Below are 21919 nucleotides of genomic sequence, written 5' to 3'. Positions count from 1 at the left end.
TCTCTGTCTCTGTCTCTTTGCCTTTGAAATAAAATAAAAGGTGGCTAATGGGTTTTGTTACTTGGAGAGTTTGTTAATGTGTTAAGTGGAATACAGTATGTAGAGACCTATTGCATGCTGCTGTATACATTATATATTAAACCATTTGTTGCTACACAGTGAGCCTTTTTCTAGATTTTTTTTCTTTTATTATCATAAACTGTTGGAGTAGATATCCTAAATACCTGAAACATTTGAACCCCCCTCTCACCCCCTCCCCCACACATTATTTCCTTAGGAAAAATGTGAGGTGAGCTATCTAGATCAGAATGTATTAGTCAGCTTTTGTTACCACGAGGAAATACTTAAGGCAGTTGATTAACAGTTTCTGGAGGCTCCAGTTCAAGATTGGGTGGCCTCACTAATTTGGCTCTGTTAAGGGCAGAGGATGACAATGATGGAGTGCATGCAGAGGAAGGATCACATGGCAGGCCAGGAAGCAGCATGGGTGGACTGAAACTCAGGCTTTTGTAACAATCCTCTCTTGAGAATTTAGGAGGTCACATAAGAACTACCTTCTGACATAAACATGTTCCCAGTGACCTAAGGGCCTCCCACTAGGTCTCGGCTCCTCTAATGGTTTCACCAGCTTCCAATAGCACTACCCGAGGAACCAAGCATTTTAACACATGGGCCTCTGGGGGAAACATTCAACGTTGAAATTAATATCTAAACCCTAGCAAGTAGTATACACATGGAAAACTTTGAATATATTTCACAAAACCCTCCAGAACTGTTGTACGTGTTTATTTAATATTATTTCCCTGAACTTTGTTAAATGTTTTCTTTTAAAAACATCTTGGCCATTTGATAGATGTAAAGTGACATATGTTAATGCCTTTCTTGGAAATCTGAGATTGAACTTAAAGTGCTTATTGTCTTTGTTAAATTGTTAAAGTAATTTTGGATATATGAATCTGTTAAAAATTTATTAGAGCATTCTTATCTGCCAGTTCACACCCCAGATGCCTGCAGTAGCCATGGCTGGGCCCAGTCCAAGTCAGGAACTGAATCCAGGCTTTCCACTTGGGGGCAGGAACCCAACCGCTTGAGCCATCAACTACTGTCTCCCAGGATACATGTTTAGTAGGAAGCCAGAACTGAGAGCAGAGCAGAACTGGAACGCAGGCACTCCAGTATGGGATGTAGGTGTCCTAACTGGCGTCTTCAATGCTACACCAAACATGTGCCCCTGGATATCAGAATTCTAACCCAGAAGTTGTTTATGAATCCAGATATTGTAGAAATTTTTATTTTTAAAACCTTTTGTAGGAACAGATTTCATGTATTTTATAGTTATAATTCTAAGAAGATAACCATATTTTCCTTCCTCCCTATTTCTCCATCTAGTCTATAATCACAGGTTTAATGCACCACTCACCATAATATTCAGCCAGTAAACAGTACAAAGACCATGATTCCACAGGAGTATAAACAGGTGCTAAAAATGACAATCATATCACAAGATGTCCGATTCATTCCCATACACTTTTTGTATTCTGTATTAACTGTCACATATCAGATAAAACAATTCTTATTTTGGGACTGGCTTATTTTACTAAGGATAATGATTTCCAGTTGCATCCATTTTGTGGAAAACGGTTAAGATGAAAAACTGTAAAGGATCCATAGGTTCTGGATTATTAGTATTTTGTCCCTCTTTCTTAACGAATCAAATATATGAGGCCTTTTTATTTAATTTTCTTTAAAAATTTTGAGAGGGAGGGAGGGACAGAGATCTCCCATCTGCTGGTTCACTCCCCAAATGCCTGCAGGTAGCTGAAGCCAGGAGCCCAGTGAGTGTCAGGAATTCAAGTATTTTGTGCTTCCAAGAATGAGCATCAGCAGGAAGCTAGAATGGAGAGCAGAGCTAGGACTCCAGCCCAGGCACTGTAATGTGGAATGCAGGTGTCCAGTGACCTAGCTGCTGTGCCAACGTCTGCCCCAAACTTTTTAAATGATTTTCAGATTCTCAACACCTGCACAGCTTTAATGCTTTGGGAAATAAACATTCTTACATGCCACAAAATAAAAGGAAAAAAGCAGCAGTACATTACATTTCATTGATCAACACAGAACATTTTTTAGTTTCTAACAAATAATATGTGAAGCCCAAATATATCACACCATGGACTGCTTCCTTCTTCCTTTTTTGGTCATGGACTATTCTGGGAAGATTTAATTAGAGAACTTTGAGTAGTTCTAATGGTCTATTTTTTTTTTTTTTTGAGAGGCGGAGTGGACAGAGACAGAGAGAAAGGTCTTCCTTTGCCGTTGGTTCACCCTCCAATGGCCGCCACAGCGGGTGTGCTGCAGCCGGCACACCGCGCTGATCCGATGGCAGGAGCCAGGTACTTTTTTTTTTTTTTGACAGGCAGAGTGGACAGTGAGAGAGAGAGAGAGAGAGAGAAAGGTCTTCCTTTTGCTGTTGGTTCATCCTCCAGTGGCTGCCGCGACTGGCGCACTGCGCTGATCCGATGGCAGGAGCCAGGTGCTTCTCCTGGTCTCCCATGGGGTGCAGGGGCCCAAGCACTTGGGCCATCCTCCACTGCCTTCCCTGGCCACAGCAGAGAGCTGGCCTGGAAGAGGGGCAACCGGGACAGAATCCAGCGCCCCGACCAGGACTAGAACTCAGTGTGCCGGCGCCGCAAGGCGGAGGATTAGCCTAGTGAGCCGCGGCGCCGGCCAAGGAGACAGGTACTTATCCTGGTCTCCCATGGGGTGCAGGGCCCAAGGACTTGGGCCATCCTCCACTGCACTCCCTGGCCACAGCAGAGAGCTGGCCTAGAAAACGAAAAGTAAATTACTCTTAGAAAAATATTGCTTTGATGAGAAGATAGATTTAGGTCTGTTTTAGACAAATTTAGCTAGTTTGTGACTAATCACAATTATTTCTTAGAGGGCACTGTTTTTGAGAAAAACTAATTTTTAATGTTGTTATTTAAAAAGCAGAGCAAGAGAGTTTCCATCCGCTGGTTCACTTGCCAACTGCCTGCGACAGCTGCGACTGGGCCGAACCAAAGCCAGGAACCAGGAACTCCACCCGGATCTCCTACATGGGTGGCAGGGATCAAAGCATTCAGTCTGCTGCCTTCTAGGGTGCATGAAAACAGGAAGCTGGATCAGAAGCAGAGGTGGGCCTCGAACACATGCACTCTGGTATGGGATGCAGGCATCTCAAGCAGTGGCTCGTCCTGCTGCACCACAATGCCCACCTCTCTAAATTTTAAGCTAGCACCAGACTCAGACCCTTAATCACCCAATCAATACTGACATAGATGCCATCAAGTGTCCAAAGTTTTAATAGAATTTCCATTACAAAATTTGGATAAGAAAACCTTAATGACATAAAAATCTTTACAAACTTAAACTAGAATTAGCTCTAGGACATTTTATTATTTTAAATTTTAAAAAATGACGTCAGCAGAAATGTTCTTGAAAACTGGCTGTTCCACTTCCGATCCAGCTCTGTGCTGTGGCCTGGGAAAGCAGTAGAAGATGGCCCAAGTCCTCAGGCCCCTGCACCCTCATGGGATACCTAGAAGAAGCTCCTGGCTCCTGGCTCCGGATCAGTGCAGCTCCAGCTGTTGTGGCCATCTGGGGAGTGAACCAGTGGATGGAAGACCGCTCTCTTGCTCTTGCTCTTGCTCTGTCCCGCTCTGCCTCTCTGTAACTCTGCCTTTCAAATCAATCAATCTTTTAAAAAAGAAAAAAATAAAAGGCAGAGATATTGAAAGATCCAATCTGCTGGTTCACTTTCCAAATGAATTGTTAAGAAGCTGGGAGCCAGGAAGTCAATGCAGATCTCTGTAGGCATGATGGGGACCTAACAGCTTGAGCCATCAGCTGCTGTCCCCCAGCCGCCTACATTCCACAGGAAGCTGAATAGGGAACTGGGAGTGGAACCCAGGCATCTTAGCCACTAAGCCAAATGCCTGTCCCTAAAATGTTTTCTCTCTATCTGGCAAAGAAAGAATGAGGGGCCGGCGCCGCGGCTCACTAGGCTAATCCTCCGCCTAGCGGCGCCGGCACACCGGGTTCTAGTCCCGGTCGGGGAGCCGGATTCTGTCCCGGTTGCCCCTCTTCCAGGCCAGCCCTCTGCTGTGGCCAGGGAGTGCAGTGGAGGATGGCCCAGGTGCTTGGGCCCTGCACCCCATGGGAGACCAGGATAAGCACCTGGCTCCTGGCTCCTGCCATCGGATCAGCGCGGTGCGCCGGCCGCAGCGCGCCGGCCGCGGCGGCCATTGGAGGGTGAACCAACGGCAAAGGAAGACCTTTCTCTCTGTCTCTCTCTCTCACTGTCCACTCTGCCTGTCAAAAAAAAAAAAAATAAAATAAAATAAAATAAAAAAAAAAAAAAAGAAAGAATGAGGGAGAATACCCCGCCAAAGCATACCTGCTACTCCATTCCAGAGGTAGTTTTGGATCATCCATTCAATTTCCCGTGCCCCCAAACTCAATTTATCCTGCCCAGCCTCATCCCAAGTCTTAACTCCTTTTGCATAAAAAAATCTAATTTCCTTTCAGTTAATTTCCAGTTTTCTAGAAAGCAGGTTTGTTAATTTTATTGTTCTTAATTCATTTTAAATAAAAGGAAATTCTATATTAAAAAATTCAGTTAAATTCAAGATGAAGATTAGATTACTTCAGTGTTGTGGAGGATACTTTTCCGCTTCTCTAAATATGTAGGAAAGCATGGAGAAAACCTACACTTTAGAGTCTGCATAGGTTCCATAACTAATTGGTGTAATACATCCTTGATTTGATTATTATTCATGAAAAGAAAAAACCCCACAAAGGCTGTAAAACATGTATTTTTGGGAAAGAGAATGATACTTGAAGGTTTCTTGCAGTTGGCCAAAACACTTTAGAATTTTTTTTTTATGAATCTGAATAAAAAGCAACTCAGGACTGGGGAATAGCAGACCAAAAGAGGTATGGTAGACTCAAGGCATTTTTATCCCTCAGCGGACCGCCACAGTGCATCACAGTTACTAACAGTGGGAAGGATAGGAACCCCTATACATCTGTATACTCTTCCGTGTAATCAGTCTTTTAAAGGCAGTGAATCCAGCTACTGAGCAGAAATTAATGACATTTATCCATTCTATTCTAGAAAAGAGCTTCACAGTCTAGCTTTACAAGATAACGGAACACTCCCTTTACCCACACCACCTTTTCTGTGTCTCTGAAACACTTAAAGACTACTTTTCTACGAATTACCAGCTTCCGGAATGAACACTAAGAGGCACATTATGGCTGTTTCTGTTATCTTTAATGACAATTAGATCCGTAGGGTTTCCCCCATTAGCAATAGCATGCTTCAACAGGATCTTCAAATCACGTTGCTAATTGTCATCGGTTGAACCTTTCTGAGATTCAAAGGCTTTGACTTTTGAAGTCCCAGCCTTTGGATTCTCCCTCTGTGCATTTGCAAGAGAGGAGGCAGCACACAACTGGTATTCATCCAGGGATCCTTTCTGGCGGTTTGGCTTCATTGCTCTTCTGTTCTCCTCTTCCTGAAGTTTTGATGCCAACAGCCAGTCTTGTTCTTCCTGCTTGTGTCTTTGGGCAAGTAGACACTCCGTGGTGATCAGTCCCTCGAGATATTCTGCTTCGTCTTGAGCTGAGGAGGAACTTGATGACAATTGCCTTCTTTTTGCAGAGAAGCACGAATCCTTGACATCTTTAAATGGAGGTTCTTGATTTTTTCTTTTGGCAACGGCTTTCCGGGCGGTGCATGAAGACTCTTTATTTTCTTTCTTAACTGTATTGTTTCCGGTTATGTGTGTGATCTGTGACACAGAGGCAGCAGGTTCTCCCAAGGAGGGAACTTTGGTTTGAAGTCCGTCTCTGCCAGGGTTGTTCGGTCTCATTGTGATTCTTCCCTCAACGCAAATTCTTGTGTGATAAGGGTGGTTCCACAGCAGAGATGGGCCTGCGGAAGAAGTTGCAGCCTGTTCCGCAATTTCATCGCTGATTCGCGGAGGACGTGTTGGCATATCTTTTTCAAAATCCGTGTCTTGCCACGCAGGGTTGTTCTCATTACTCCTGTCACTTTTCTTCCATGTAGGGTTCTTGATTTCTTGTACACTTGCAGCTTGGGATGTTGACCCAGATTGAGAGGTTGGTGACAAACAGGCCTGAGTATCTCCGATGTTTCTCTTTTTGCCTTTGCATTTCCTTGGCGAAGTGGTTGGAACTGGTTCAGGTTCTGCTGATTGTGGGGGAGAGGTCGTGTTGCTCGTCCCACAGGTACTGGTGGTATTCACGTTTGGCTTTGTTCTTGGCGCCTCCCTTTTCGGTCTTTGTTTCGGCTGGTTCTGTTTTCTTCCTGCTTGCCGTCTTTGTTTTTCTTCCTCCTCCAACTGTCTCTGGACGTAGTCTTCATTGGCTTTGTTCTCTTCTTCCTGGGTGAATTGGCATTGTGCCTCCATCTTAGATTTTTCTTCTTCATATTCTCTTCTTAGTTCTCCTGGTTCACTTAGATGCACTGGATGACGATCATTAATTATTTCCGCTAATTCTTGCCCAGATTCCCTAAGCCTACACTCCATTGGATAGCGTTTCTGAATCAGTTGCCATAATTCAAGATTCACAAGGGAGTTTTTTGCAGCGTGGCGTCGAGCCCATGAAGACATTCGGCGGCGACAGAATGGACAGCAGAGGTTTGCCTTTTCGATGGTTAACTGAAAGCAAGGCTTACAAAGAGTATGTTGACAAGGCAGAGTTACAGGCTCAATCAGGATTTCTAAACAGATCTGACATTGGCAATCTGACAGAGATGGTACGCAGTCTTTCGGAACAGACATTATAACACACCAACTTCAGCCTCCTTACCAGGTTAGGGTGCTCACATAGCCCTCCGGATGTCGACTGCCTGGCTGCGGCTCTGGTAATACCGCTACTTCCGCCTGGGCCCCCAGATTTCCTGTTTATGGTTGCCGTGGGAATGATTGTGAGCTCATCAGGTCCCCCAGAGTGTAGGTGTCCAGCGCAGTTGCCTGAGATTGTTCCGCTGCCCTGCCCCTCCCCCACTGCTGTCACCAGTACCACCCCTGCTAAATGCCAGCCTGGAGCTTCCGAGAGAGAGTTGGAGATTGTTTTGTATTGAACAGTCTGTGCTGAGGACCCGGTTTTACTTCAGGCCATTTATTACCAAGTTCTTAGGCTTATTTTATTTGATTTTTCCCATAAGCTGTGATGCCCAATTTATTCAAAGCTTGGAACTATTTTTAACTTTACTAAAACTTAGAAAAATATTTTAAATTGACAGATGATGATTGAATGTTTTTATTTTTGCTTAGCTATTCCTTCATTATGCAATCTTTGAGGATAGTGTCTTTATCATTGCTTTCTTTAAAAGTGTTCACTCCTCTTTCACATGCTTTGGATTGTGTTGGGTGTTTTCACATGAGGTTGTATCGCTCCATGGTCACCAAATACTCTGTCTACGTATTCCCTTTTGTACCTGCTTTTTCTCTGGTATGATCTGCCTTCTCCCACCTCTTTGAATAGAGCCCGGAGCTTGATTCCTGAAGAACCAAAGCTTTCACCCCATTACCTTTATATTTTACTATTTTATTTTCCATGCTATGAGTCTGTACAATTTGTTTTTAGAAAGAGTACTTGATTCTGTGGGATGCTGGGCTCCTCTGGGAGGTTCTTTTGTGCCATGTGGAATTGGCTGGTACCTCAGCTGGGGTACTTAGGATGGGCTGGGGGGTTCTCTAGCAGGCTGATTGGATATCTTTTTAAAAATGTGATGCTCGGGGTTAGCACTGTGGCAAAGCAGGTAAAGCCACTGCCTGCAGTGCCGGCATCCCATATGGATGCAGGTTCGAGACCTGGCTGCTCCACTTCCAATCCAGCTCTCTGCTATGGCCTGGGCAAACAGTAGAGGATGGCCCAAATGATTGGGCTCCTGCACCCATGTGGGAGACCTGGGAGAAGCTCCTGGCTCCTGGCTTCGGATCAGCCTAGCTCCAGCCATTGCAGCCATTTGGGGAGTGGACCAGTGGATGGAAGACCTCTCTGCCTCTCTGTGACTCTGCCTTTCAAATAAATAAATATTTTTAAAAAGTGATGCTCCAACTTTTAAATATTTATTTATGTATTTCCAAGGCAGAGAGACGGAAACAGAGAGAGATCTCTGATCTGCTGGTTCGCTCCCCAAATGCCGTCAGCAGCCAGGGCTGGGCCAGGCCAAAGATGGGAGCCAGGAACTCCATCTGGGTCTCCCATGTGGGTGGCAGGAACCCAAGTACTTGAGCCATCACCACTGCCTCTCAGGGTGCACATTAGCAGGAAGCTGGAATCAGAGCCAGGACCCAAACCCGGAACTCCAATATGGAATGGACCATCTGAAGCCGTATCTTAACTGCTGTGCCAAATGCCTGCTCCTGGTTGGATTTCTTAAATGGTGGCTCGAGGGCTCTGAGAGCTGTCATATAGATTCCCAGGTCTTAGCCATGCCATCTTCCTGCCTCTCAAAGCCATTTTCATAGAGGGAATTCACAGCGTTGGCGCTGAAGCTGTCGAGGATTAATAGTGGGAAAATGGCATCCGCTGGATATTGAGAAGTTACTGGTCAGAAAACATAGTTTCAAGAAAGTCATGGTGTCTTGGTTTAGATGGTGAGGGGCCAACTCATTTCAAGCACCCAGATGTCTTTCCTTTGGTGAATTCCTTACTGGTACCAGCAAGATGCTCATTTTAAAATGTTTTATTTTTTATTTTTAGAAAACATGCATTTGAAAGGCAGAATTACAAGGGGGGAGGAGGAGAAAGGCGGGGGAGAAGGAGGAGGAGGTCTTCCATTTGTAGTTCAACTCCCAAGTGGCTACAATGGCCAAGGGTGGGCCAGGCTGAATCCAGGAGCCTGGAACTCCATCCAGGTCTCCCATGTTGGTGGCAGGGGCCCAAGTAGTTGGGTCGTTAGCAGGGAGCTGAATTGGAAGTAGATCATCTGGGACTTAAAACTGCTGCCCACATGCTCAACCCACTATGCCACAATGCTGGTCCCTAAAAGTTTTGTTGATGTGCAACATTGGAAAACACTGGAAGGCGGAAGCCTCCTTGGGTGTTTCATAATGCATGTTACCTTACTAAGGAGTGAAAACAGGGCCATACAAAACCCACTCAACTTTTAAAATCAGCTTTTGTGAAACCTTTTTGACCTCAAACCTATTTTTTTAAACAACTATTAACAAATAGCACTAAGAACTTTTATGACTTTTGCAAATCTGAGATCATACTTTGTTTTTATTTTGTAGCATGAAAAGACAGTCTAGTGTATTGTCCAGCCAGTAAGTTTCCATGCTTCTTTTGCTATGAGGGGTCAGATATTAGTGTTAAGTGTCTTACAACCAAATTTAGGATGACACTTTAGATCTGACTGACCTTCCTAGCTTGTAAGGGTTGACAGTCTTGCTTTTTAACAGGAGTGTAATTGCTTGCTGTCACTGTTGATATTTATAAAATGTTAACTCAGAGCAATGCATTTACTTTTATACAAATTCTGAATAACAACATTTTAGCACCATGCTCCTCTTTACAGATGAGAAGTAAAGGCTGAAAGGAACTGCATGTACATCAGGAGGATGGTAAAGGTTAGTTTGCATTTTGGTTTATGGAATACAGGTTTGTGTTCTTGATTTGTGTTTCTGAGTAAGAGTTTTGCTAAAATTCAGTAATGCTTTGAGATTCTTTATTTGGTTAAAGACCACAAGCTAACTTAATGTTAGAGAAGTATGGTAGAAACTTGGCAAAAAAAAAATCTCTTATGAGATGTAATCATTGGGGCAGGTGTCATGGGTAAAAGCCACCACTTGTGACACCTACATCACATATCAGAGTACCCATTACAATCCCACCTGTTCTGCTTCTGATTCAGCTCCCTGCTGTTGCACTTGGGAAAACAGTGGAAGATGGCCCAATTGCGTAGGCCCCTGTCAGACCCATGGGAGACCCGGACGGAGTTCCAGATTGTTATCTTTGGCCTGACCCAACCCAGGCTATTGTGCCATTTTGGGGAGTGAACCAGTGTATGAAAGATTCATTCATTCTCTCCCCCCTCCTTTCTCTCTTTCTCTCTTTCCCTCTCCCCCTCTCCCTCCCTCCCTCCCTCCCTCCCTCCCTTTCAAAAAACAAACAAAACACTGCTCAACCAGGACCACAGAGCCCTGCTGAGCACTGAGGCGGATCCGGAGCCTCTGTGTGCAGGCACTGGTTGGTGAAAGGGACTGTTCACTTCTGGGTTTTATCAAATTTTGGCACTGAGCTCCAAAACAGTCCTGTGATGGAGTCTGTGCCGTCTGCCCAAGGTTGCAAAAGGAGTGACAGGCAGCCCCTTAGCTACTCAGGCCCTAGGTGTGTCACGAGGCACTCCTGGGGCTCAGTCACCTGGCCAAATGCAATGGTAGTGGTGCACACCAGCTCGGCAAGAAGCCCAAGCAAGTGTTGTCCTTATTGCGGCAATCCAGAGACTCTTGCAGGCAGTGGCCCAGTGATGGTAGCTCTTAAGATCTGCCCAGTGTTAGGTTTTACCAGCCTGCGGTGGGAAGTGACCAATTGGGATCAATATCACGGGTGGTGAAAGAATTCACCAGAGCAGTCAGGGAGCGCGAATAAAGGCAGAGTTACTGAATACTGGAGGGAGCAGTGGGCAGGCCAGCCAGAGGCTGCGTGTTGGGCAGGAGCTACAATTTGAGAGGCGTATCTAGGGCAGGCAGCTTCCTCAGAGCTCTGTTGAGTTTCCCTTTCTTGCAGTCCAACAAGTTTTTCCACCAGTCAGGAAATTTGCCTTTTTGGACGGAGCTGAGATTTCACTGCTGTTGGCTAGGGACTTTCCCCATCAGCCTAGTGCCCCAGGCGGGTCACACACAGCCCACCACTGATTTCCAAGTCACAATTTCTTGGCCCCTTGCTGTTTGCTCAAGGTTGGAGGAAGGTGGTAAAGGCAGCCCCTGGCTGCCCAGATTGGCCCCAGGATGGTCATACCTGGGTCCCACAGTCCTTAGGCCCCACAAAATCCTGGGGTTACCATCTAGGCCTACCTGAGGCTGGCAGTGGCACATAGCACAATGAGTCTAATGTATGGGGCACTGGTGTCTGCTTGATGCCAGGCAAGTCTAGAAGCTCATTCTGGGAACACTGGGTGGTAGAGGTTTTTGGCCTTTACCAGGTGCTGGATTTCAGCACAGTAGGCCTGGCTTTGAGCTCCAGGCCATGGTCCTAAGCTCCCTCTCCCTCCTTCTCCATGTGGCTGGAGTTTTCCTTTCTCCTGATGGTTGAGGGAGCGGTGGCAGAGGCAACTTGGCTGCGGAGGTGCCAAATAATCACCCCATGGAACAGGTAAGGGCCTGGCGCGGGGAGTAGTGGGCTTGGCCCTGGGATTCAGTTCACTCTCCCTCTCCCATATGGGAGCTGTCTCTCTACACTGCACTCCTTGGAGTTGGGGGAGGGATGACACAGCAGCTCCTTCCTTCTTGTTCTCTTCAGTGTAACTTTTCTTAGGATTATAACAAGACAAGCTATTGTGATCTCTCACCTGGCTTCTGCAGCTCTGGTGAAGGTGAGTCTGTGTGTGTAGCTGTTCACATTGATGTCTCTGCAGCTAACCAGTCACTGGTGCGTCTTACTCAGCTGCCATCTTGGAAAATTTCCACCTCATTGGAAAATTTCAATTCCTAGATGTTTGGTTTCTGGTACCTTATTTTGCTCTTTAGGGGAGATCTTGATTTCTTGGAAGTTCTTTTTTTTAAAAGATTATTTTATTTGAAACACAAAATTACAGAGAGAAGGAAACACACACACACACACACACACAGAGAGAGAGAGAGAGAGAGAGAGAGAGAGAGAAAGAGAAAGAGAGCAAAAGAGAGAGAAAACATGCTTCCATCATTCCCCAAATGGCCACAATAGCGCAGTAGTTGAGGCTGGGCCAGGCTGAAGCCAGGACCCAGGAACTCCATAATCTGGGTCTCCCACATAGATGACAGGGGCCCAAGCACTTGGGCAATCTGCTGCTGCTTTCCCAGGTGCATTTGCAGGGAGTTGGATTGGAAGTGGAGCACCCGGAACTCGGACAGGCTCCCATTTGAGATGCTGGCATTGCAGGCAGTGGCTTACCTGCTAAGCCACAGTGCCAGCCAGCCCCTCCTTGGATGTTCTCAATGCTTGTTGGGATACATCATCTACACATTGAAGGCTTAGTTATACTAATCTGGCTTCCTTTGTCATTGTCTTTGTAGCAATTCTGTTCAGTCCATTGATTTTCTCTGAGCCTATGGCTTCTTTTTCCTTTTCTGCACCAGATAACAGCCTAAGTCACAGTTTGCCCCAGGTCCACTATCAATATATTTTTATTGAGTCAGTCATATAATTCCCCCCAAATTCAAATTTGTCCCAAATCTGCAGTTGATATATTATTGAGCAGGGTGAATGCCTAAAAAGAGGTAGTCTATCCCTACAGGCCTCTTTGTGGGCCTGTGGTAGGTTCAATCTCAATCTCCTTGTCCTGTGTCTGTCAGTATCATGGTGCTAGATCACATCTGTGGCCTGAAGCCCGGCAAGACCAGTGCAGCCTGGGAGTAGGAGCAAAGCTCACCTGCTGTGGTCTCTCTGTTGCTCTGAGGGGCTCCCTGCCTGATGCTACTCGGTGATGTTGGCTGAGGTAAAAGACTGCTCAACCAGGATCACGGAACTCTGTTAGGCCCTGAAGCAGGCCCAGAAACTCTGGGGACAGGGACTATTTTAAGATATGCTAGGTTTCATCAGCCTGGAAGTGATTTCCAAAACGGTCCTTTGTTTCCTTGTGTCTGGCCAAGGTTGGAGGAGAGGTAAAACAAGCAGCCCTTTAACAACTCAGGCAGGTCGCAGGTGGATCACCCCTGGGCCTCACAGTCACCAGGCTCTGTGCCGTCTTAGGAGTGCACCCTGGCCATGCACGAGGCTGGTAGTGCTGTATGCCAAAACAGTCCTGTCTTAGCAGAGCGCTGCTTTCCACCTGACGCTAGGGCAAGTTCAGAGACTCTACCCACAGGCACTTGCCTAGAAATAGGAAATCATTAGGATCCGCACAGCATTTTGCTTTACCAGTCCAGCAGAGTCTCAGGACAGAGTCCTGTGGCCCTTTGCTGTCTGCCCAAGGTAGGAGGAGTATGATAAAGGCAGCCTCAGGTTGGTCACACTCGGGTCCCACCGTCGTAGGTCCCCACAAGTCTGGAGGGTGTCTGTCTAGCCTGCTGGAATCCTGCAGTGACACAAGCCAAGGTGAATCTGAACCCCTGGAGCTCAGGTTCCTGATCCTGGGGGAAGTCTAGAGGTTCAGTCTGTGAGTACCAGCTGGGGGTAGAGGCCTGTGGGCTTTGTCATGTGCCCAGTCTCAGGGTGGTAGGCCTGGCTTTGAACTCCCAAGGTGTGGGCCTAAGCTCCCTCTCCTGACTTTCCATGTGGCTGGAGTTTCACGTTCTGCTGGCAGTTGGTGGAGGGATGGCAGAGGTCATTTGACTATGGAGTCTCCAAATACTCCATAGCCGTGGGTCTGGTGGCCGGGCTGGGGGCTCAATTCCATTGAAATTTTTTTGCAGTGGGCCTGGCCCTGGGATTCAGTTCACTCTCCTTCTCCCAAGGGGGAGGTTTCTCTTCACACTGCACTTCTTATTTTTTTTTTTTTAAGTAAGATACTTTAAAAAAAAAGATTTCATTTGAGAGGTAGAGTTATAGACACAGAGAAAGAGGCCTTCCATCCACTGGTTCACCCCCCAGATGGTCACAATGGCTGGAACTGAGCCAATCTGAAGCCAGGAGCCAGGAGCTTCTTGCAAGTCTCCTGTGCAGATGCAGGAGCCCAAGAACTTGGGCCATCTCCCACTGCTTTCCCAGGCCATAGCAGAGAGCTGGATCGGAAGAGGAGCAGCCAGGACTAGAACCACTGCCCATATGGGATGCCAGTGCTGCAGGCGGAGGCTTAGCCCACTATGCCCCAATACTGGCCCCACACTGTGCTTCTTGGAGCCAGGGCAAGGGTGATGCCATCAATTCTTTCCTTCTTGCTTTCTTCCATGTGACTTTTCTTAGGATTAGAACAAGATGAGGCATTGTGGTCTTTCACCTGGCTCCTGTAACTCTGGTGAAGGTGACTTGGTGTGCATATACTTGTAGACATTGATGTCACTGCAGGAAGGGGGTTGTCGGAGCCTCTTACTCAGCTGCCATCTTGGTTCTGTCAAGGAGATGAATTCTGTCATCCATTACCAGTACATTGGTATTGTCACCCTATGTATCTTTGTATGACAGCAGACATTTAAAATCTAAATCCTGCACTTTTGGAAGATGTTCTTGAAATGGAAGAAGCATAGATTTTTTTTTTAAAAAGATTTAAACAATTTTTTAAAATTATTATTTTCATTGTACGTATTTATGGGATACAATGTGATAAGCTGGTACATATATTCAAGATATGATGATCAAATCAAGTTAACATTTCCATCTCCTTAAAGATTAAAACAAAAATTTTGGTTAATAGTTAATAATTGTATATCTGTATGGAATAAAGTGTGCTACTTTAATAAATATATATAATACATATTGATCAAACCAGGATCTTTTTTTTTTAAGATTTATTTTTGGATTTGAAAGGCAGAGTTACAAAGGGAGAAGGAGAGGGGCTGGCGCCGTGGCTCACTTGATTTATCTTCCGCCTGCAGCACCGGCATCCCATATGGGCACCGGGTTCTAGTCCCGGTTGCTCCTCTTCCAGTCCAGCTCTCTGCTATGGCCCAGGAAGGCAGTGGAGGATGGCCCAAGTGCTTGGGCCCTGCACCCGCGTGGGAAACCAGGAGAAGCACGTGGCTCCTGGCTTCAGATCGGTGCAGCACCGGCCGTAGCAGCCATTTAGGGAGTGAACCAATGGAAGGAAGACCTTTCTCTCTGTCTCTCCCAGTCTAAATCTGTCTGTCAAAGAAATAACAAAAGGAGAGGGAGAGGGAGAGATCTTCCACCTGCTGGTTCAGTGGCCAGGGCTTGGCCAGGCTGAAGCCAGGAGCCAGGAATTGCATCCAGGTCTCCCACATGGGTGCAGGAGCTCAAGCACTTGGGCCATCTTCCACTGCTTTCCCACATGCATTAGCAGGGAGCTGAATTGGCAGTGGAACATCTGAGACAAAAACCAGCGCCCAGTTGGGATGCTGGCATCACAGGCAGCAGCAACCTGCTACACCACAATACTGGTCCTGATTTACCTCTTATCATTACTGTATGTTTGGAGCCTTGGAGCTCCTGTCTTCTTCTAACCAGTTATCATAATATGCATTTTCCCTGTCTTTTTGAAGATCCCTTCATATACTTGGATTTTAATTTTTTTTTGCACCAAAATAAAGTTATCTTTTTATTCTATTCTCCACAAACTTTTGGAAGTACCCTGTAGCATAATGCAGTGGAGTCTCAACCATGGGTTAAGGATGGCTGAAGTCTTTTTGCCATGTCTTTCAATTTTCCTTTTAGACTAACATTTTTTGCTGCAGTTGTAATTGGTTCTCTAAATTGCGATTTTTTTCTTGTCCATCCCTTGGCAAAAATAATGGATTTTCTATAAAATAGGTAACAGGAAAGAGGAATTTAAAATATGGATTTGGCTTGGGGGCCAGCATTGTGTCATCTTGGGTAAAGCCACTACGTGCAATGCCAACTTCCCATATCGGCTCTGCTTTTAGTCCTGGCTGCTCCAGTTCTGGTCCAGCTCCCTGCTAATGGTCTGGTAAAAGCAGCAGAAGGTGGCCCAGGTGTTTGGGCCCCTGCCACCCACATAGGAGACCTGGAAGAAGCTCCTGGCTCTTGGCTTCGCTTGGTTCTGCCCTGGCTGTTGAGGCCATCTGGGGAGTGAGCCAACATATGGAAGATTTCTCTCTCTCTCTCTCTCTCTCTCTCTCTCTCTCTCTCTCTCTCTCTCTTTCTCTCTCTGTGTGTGTCTGTCTGTCTGTCTGGTCTCTTTCTCTCCCTCTCTTTCTGTCTCTATAACGCTGCCTTTCAAATAATCAAATCTTAAAAAAATAAACCTTAAAAATAGGAATTTAGCAACTTAAAAAGTGGGTCTAAGGGTTGCAGTGCTTTGAAATGAAACTGTTGTGAGATCATTTGACCTAAGGGGATACATCTGAGGTGGGTTTGGGCATCCTTTGGTCCAGCCAGTGGGTTACTGGGCAGTGTGACTCATGAAAAATTGTGCTGGCCTGAGTTCTGGGAGCTGGGTGCAGAATTATTCTCTTCAGGTTTTGTTTGCTCTTCCATTAAAGGAGGGGCACCCTTCTTGTTCCAGAGCACACCGCGCTGATCCGATGGCAGGAGCCAGGTGCTTCTCCTGGTCTCCCATGGGGTGCAGGGCCCAAGGACTTGGGCCATCCTCCACTGCCCTCCCGGGCCACAGCAGAGAGCTGGCCTGGAAGAGGGGCAGCCGGGACAGAATCCGGCGCCCCGACCGGGACTAGAACCCGGTGTGCCGGCGCCGTTAGGTGGAGGATTAGCCTAGTGAGCCGCAGTGCCGGCTCTGTGTTTTGATACCCATGATCCAACCCCCCTCTATTCCCCTTCCCCCTACTCTTCTCAATCTCTAGGAATCACTCTTCTAAGTTCAGACTATTGTTTTTTTACTTCCACACATGAGAGAGAACATGTGATATTTGTCTTTCTGTGTCTGTTTATTCCAATTTACATAATGTCCTCTGGGTTCATCTATGGTATCGAAAATAACAGGATTTCACTCATTTTAAATGGCTGAGTAACATTCCACTGTGTATACATACACATTTTATTTATCCATTCATCTATTGGTGGGCACCCAGGTTGATTCCGTGTCTTGGCTGTTGTTAATAGTGCTGCAGTGAACACAGGAGTGCAGGTATCTCTTTCTATACTGATTTCATTTCCTTGGGATATATACCCAGAAGTGGGATAGTTGGATCACATGGTAGCAAGATTTGTAGTTTTAGTTTCCTGAGGAATCTCTGTACTATTCTCCATAATGGCTTTATTAATTTGATATGCCACCAACAGTGGCATATCCACATCCTTACCAGCATGTTATTTTTTTGTCTTTTTTATGGTAGCCATTCTAATAGGAGTGATATGACACCTCACTGTGGTTTGGATTCATATTTTCCTGATAGCTACTGATGATGAGCATTTTGTGTGTGTGTGTTTGTTGGAGATTTGTATTTTTTCAGTTGAGAAATGTCTATTCAGATCCTTTGCTGATCTTTTAAAAAAAACTTATTTATTTGAAAGTCACAGTTACGGGGGAGGGGGAGAGAGAGAAATCGATAGATCAGGATCGAGCGAGAGCTACCATCTACTAGTTCACTCCAGGTTGGCCATAATGGCTAGGGCTGGGCCAGGCCGAAGTCAGAAGCCAGGAGCTTCTTCTGGATCTCCTACACAGGTGTTAGGGCCCCAAGCACCTGGTTCATCTGCTGCTGCTTTTCCCAGGCCATTAGCAGAAGGCTGGATCAGAATTGGAGCAGTCAGGATTTGAACTGGCACTTGGATGTCAGTTTCATAGGCAGCAGTCTTACTTGTTATGCTGTCCCCTCCTTTGCCCATTTCTTAACTGAGTTATTTGTGTCTTTTTATTGTTGTTCTGGCTGTTACTCCTTTATGAGATTCATAACTTGCAAATATTTTCTCTCACTGTTGGTTGTCTCTTCATTCTGCTGATTGTTTCCTTTTTTTTTTTTTAAAAAGATTTATTTGTTTATTTGAAAGGCAGAGGTAGAGAGAGAGGGAGAGAGGGAGAGAGAGAGAGAAATCACCCATCCATTGGTTTGGTTTGCTCCTCATATGGCTGCATTGGCCAGGGCTGGTCCATGCCAAAGCCAGGAGCTTCTTCTGGGTCTCCCAAGTGGGTGCAAGGGCCCAAATACTTGGGCCATCCTCCACTGCTTTCTCAGGCTATTAGCAGAGAGTCAGATTGGAAGTGGAGCTGTCAGGACACGAACCAGCACCCTTATGGGATGCTGGCATTGCTAACAGCCGCTTTACTCACTACGCCACAATGCCCACCCCTCTGATTTTATATAAGCTTCTTGGTTTGATATAATCCCCTTTATCTATTTTTTTGTTTCCTGTGTTTTTGGAGCTTATCCAAAGAATCCTTGCTTATGTCTGTTGTCTTGGGGTGCTTCCCCAGTGTTTTCTTCTTCTGGTAGTGTCAGATCTTTCATTTAGATCTTTGCTCTGCTTGATGTGATTTCTGTATAGAGTGAGAGGCAGTGGGAGAGTCAAGTAGCAGTCTTTTGTATATGGGTATCTAGTTTTCCCAGAATCACTTAATGAAAAGACTGTCTTAGTTTTAGTGTATGTTTTGGGGACTTTTGTTAAATTGACTGTGGATGGGTGCATGGATTCATTTACTCTTTTAGTTTAGCCTGAAAGGGGGCTTCTGGACTTGGCAAGTCACTGTGAGGTTTCCATATGGTGAGTGAGTGCTATCTCTGGTCGGGATATGGTGCAGTGCACTCCCTTTAAAAGAAAGCTTGAAAATCTCGTGTCTGATGTCAAGGCTAAAGAGTACAGATGGCCAGGGCTTGAAGTTAATTCTTAACATCTGTCTAGCCTTGGCCACATACTAGTCTCCTAATCCTAGTCAGTTAATTCTAAAGTATGTACCATTTCCCAGCAGATACTTTTGAGAGAGGAAGACCAGTCAGTGCTTTATCGCTTGAGGTTGTGTCATAAGTACAGTAGTCCCTCCTTATCTGCAGGGGATAAAATTGCTGGATCCACTGACTGTATCAAAATTATATATGTACTGTGTTTTTTCCTATATGTACATATCTTTCATAAACCTTCTAAATTAGACACAGTATGAGATTAGCAAAATAACTAGTAAGAATATATAATGTACTGTATTAAGTAAAATCAAGGTCACTTGAACACAAGCACTTTAATACTTTGATAGTCGACACAGTTACTAAGTGACTACTGGGCAGGTGGCATATACAGCGTGGATATGCTGCACAAAGGGACGATTCACATCCTGACTGGTTCAGAGTGGGATGGCTCCATATTTCATTACTCTATCAGAATGGAATGAAATCTAAAACTTATGAGTCGCTACTTATGAGTCGTTATTTCTAGAATTTTCCATTTAGTATTTTTGGACTGTAGTTGACTACAAGTAACTGAATTGTGGAAAGCAAAACCTTGGATAAGGCAGGCTACTGGGCTGTATTTTTTCGTAAGGACTACTAACACATGATATGATCTTCAGTGGAGAAGTAGGAAATGGGGGTACAACTCCCATCTCCTGTGGAATCCTCATTTACCCTACCTTTCCTTGTAGTTTCTGGGAGCCTCTGCAAGTGTTTGTGCATCTAGCATTTGTTTCACTGTATTGAAGTTCCTTCTTTTACATATTGGTTGTGTGTGTGTGTGTATGTGTGTGTGTGTGTGTGTGTGTGTAAGAGAGAGAGAGAGAGAGAGAGAGACTGACCGACCCATCCCTTGCCCATTGGTTCCCTTCCCAAATGTCTGTAATATCTGGGACTGGGTCCAGGTCAAAGCCAAGAGTGGGAACCTCCATCCGGGTCTCCCACGAGTGGCAAGAACCTAACTCTTTAAGGCATCACCTGCTGCCTCCAGAGTGCACATTAACAGGAATTTGAAATCAATAGCAGAGCTGGGATTTGAACCCAGGCATCCTGATAAGGGATACAGGTGTCCTAAATGGAGGGTTAAAGGCTATGCCAGACCTCCTGCTGCACAGGTAGCTACTAAACCATACTTGTCTTGTTGGCGTCTCTCTGGAGATGTCACTACTGACATCTCGGGTCAGGTAATTCTTTGTTGTGGGTCTGTCCTTTGTATTGCAGGCTGCTTAGCAGCACCCCTGGCCCCTGCTTATTAAATGCCAGTAGTGCTTCTCCAGTTTTGACAACTGGAGACATCTTCAGACATCAGCATGTCCCATGGATCCAAAATCTTTCCTCTTACCTACGCTGACAAACATCTTCTGGGAAGTGCATCCTAGTTAGGTCGGGGCTTGTCCTCTCCAGAAGCACAGGGGAGAATCCCTTCAGAAAACTCTGCCGTCTTCTGGAAATGACAATGCTAAATTACCTTTAGGGTACAATTTCAGACTGTGGACTTTCAGAGGTCAGCTCTTTCAGGGGCTGGCTTAGTGGGTAAAGCCACTGCCTGTGATACCAGCATCTGATATGGGCACCAGTTCGTGTCCCAGCTGTTCCACTTCTGATCCAGCTCCATGCTAATGGCCTGGGAAAGCTATGGAAGATGGCCCAAGTTGGGCCCCTGCTACTTATGGGAGAGACCTAGATGAAGCTCCTGGCTTCGGCTTGACCCAACCCTGGCCATAGCAGCCATCTAGGGGAATGAACCAGTGGATGGAACATCTCTCTGTCTCTTTCAAGTAAATAAACTTTAAAAAATGAAGTCATTTCTTTGAAAGGATAATTTGCAAATTACTGAGAAAAGGGTGCAATTAGTGCTATTTTATTCATAGGCTATTTTATCATTCAGTTGTTATGAAAAGCAGTGAGACAAGGTATATTTTCACCTATTACTACATTATTGGCACCTGCAATAGTAATCAAACACTAAGCTCCTTGAAGGAAGAAATTTGTTATTTGGTCACTGGTGTATGCCAAGTATTTACAGTAGATGATCAATAGTTGCTTAATGTTGAAACATTAATAATCAGCTTTATTTGGTGGATCTAAAAGTAGTTGCCCTTCTTGTACAAAGACCTAAAATGAATAGTAAAGAGGCTGGGAAAGCTCCAAAGAAACAAAACCATCAATCCAAAGGATACTGACTCATTGCATGAGTAAAAACTTTGTAATCCTTAGATGGGAAAGAGGAAATCTGAGAACAGGATGCTGATTACATTGGATGTTTTTGATTGACAAGATTACCATAGCTGTTTAAACATCAAGTACTAGCAGTCTTCAACTTTACTAATAGATTGGTTTCTAAAACTTTTCATGTAAGCTAGCATTCAGAAAGTACTTTACTTTAGAAAAAGTTAGGCATGGCAGTTAGTTTCCCATATCTATCTTCAAATACCTAGCACCAGAAACCTCCCATTTGTGACAGAACAGCCAGGAGACTAGGAAAATCCCCATCACTTCCAGCTATGGCCTCCCAGGGCAGCAGAGCTTCTTGTGAGTATTGAGAGAGGCGAAGAGCATGGAAGACAGGCTGAGGGATATCAGGTTCCCTAACTACATGGCATATCTATGGATAACTACAATAAAGTCATTGTCTTGTTAGGGTGGCAAACAGGATAATGAGTTCAGCTTTGTATATGGTCATTTGTTAAGAGGTAGATATATGTATTTAGTGATTCAACTTTTGTTAAATATAAAAATATAATCACTATGAATTTAGTGCAGGTTGAAAATACGAATTTAGATAAAAGAGGAGACTGGGGGTTTTGTTATCACAGAACAGTGAGCTATCCCTATCAGATATGTGGAAGGTGACTGTGTTCACAACTGGTTCTTTACTGCCACTCTCAAAGGTGCAGAAAGCTGAGCCACAGCAGAGCCTTATGAGCTCGGAAATTAGAATTAGTCTGTCTGGGTTCAAAGTCTGATTTTCTCTTTTCTAGCTACCTCTGTGACTCTGGAAAATTTATCTGAGCTTCATTTTTCTCACCTGTAACTTAACTCAAAAAGAGTTGCTATACTAAACAAAACAACCTAACATCCTTAACACAATGACTAGTACAGGCATGTACTTCATAAATATGTTACTGTTGTTGTTTCTAGTTTCATTCAATCTGACATTTCTTACTTTGGAAAGATAAAGGATAACTGCCTGTCTTTTGGTATTGTGTTTAACTTGAACACTAAATATGTTG

General features: G+C 45.1%; 1 pseudogene across 1 annotated transcript; it reads right to left on the bottom strand.

Annotated features, from left to right (window-relative positions):
• Nucleotides 1–2757: 2757 nt before the first annotated feature.
• Nucleotides 2758–21833, bottom strand: LOC149119549 (E3 ubiquitin-protein ligase RNF168 pseudogene; annotated as a pseudogene). The gene has a single exon (XR_016228110.1). The product of XR_016228110.1 is annotated as an E3 ubiquitin-protein ligase RNF168 pseudogene (transcript).
• Between the last annotated feature and the right edge of the window lie 86 nt (nt 21834–21919).

This window comes from Oryctolagus cuniculus, chromosome X (assembly GCF_051225735.1).
Source record: "Oryctolagus cuniculus isolate XC-2025 breed Fujian yellow rabbit chromosome X, ASM5122573v1, whole genome shotgun sequence".
Lineage (NCBI taxonomy): Eukaryota > Metazoa > Chordata > Mammalia > Lagomorpha > Leporidae > Oryctolagus > Oryctolagus cuniculus.
This window is presented reverse-complemented; position numbering and strand designations above follow the sequence as displayed.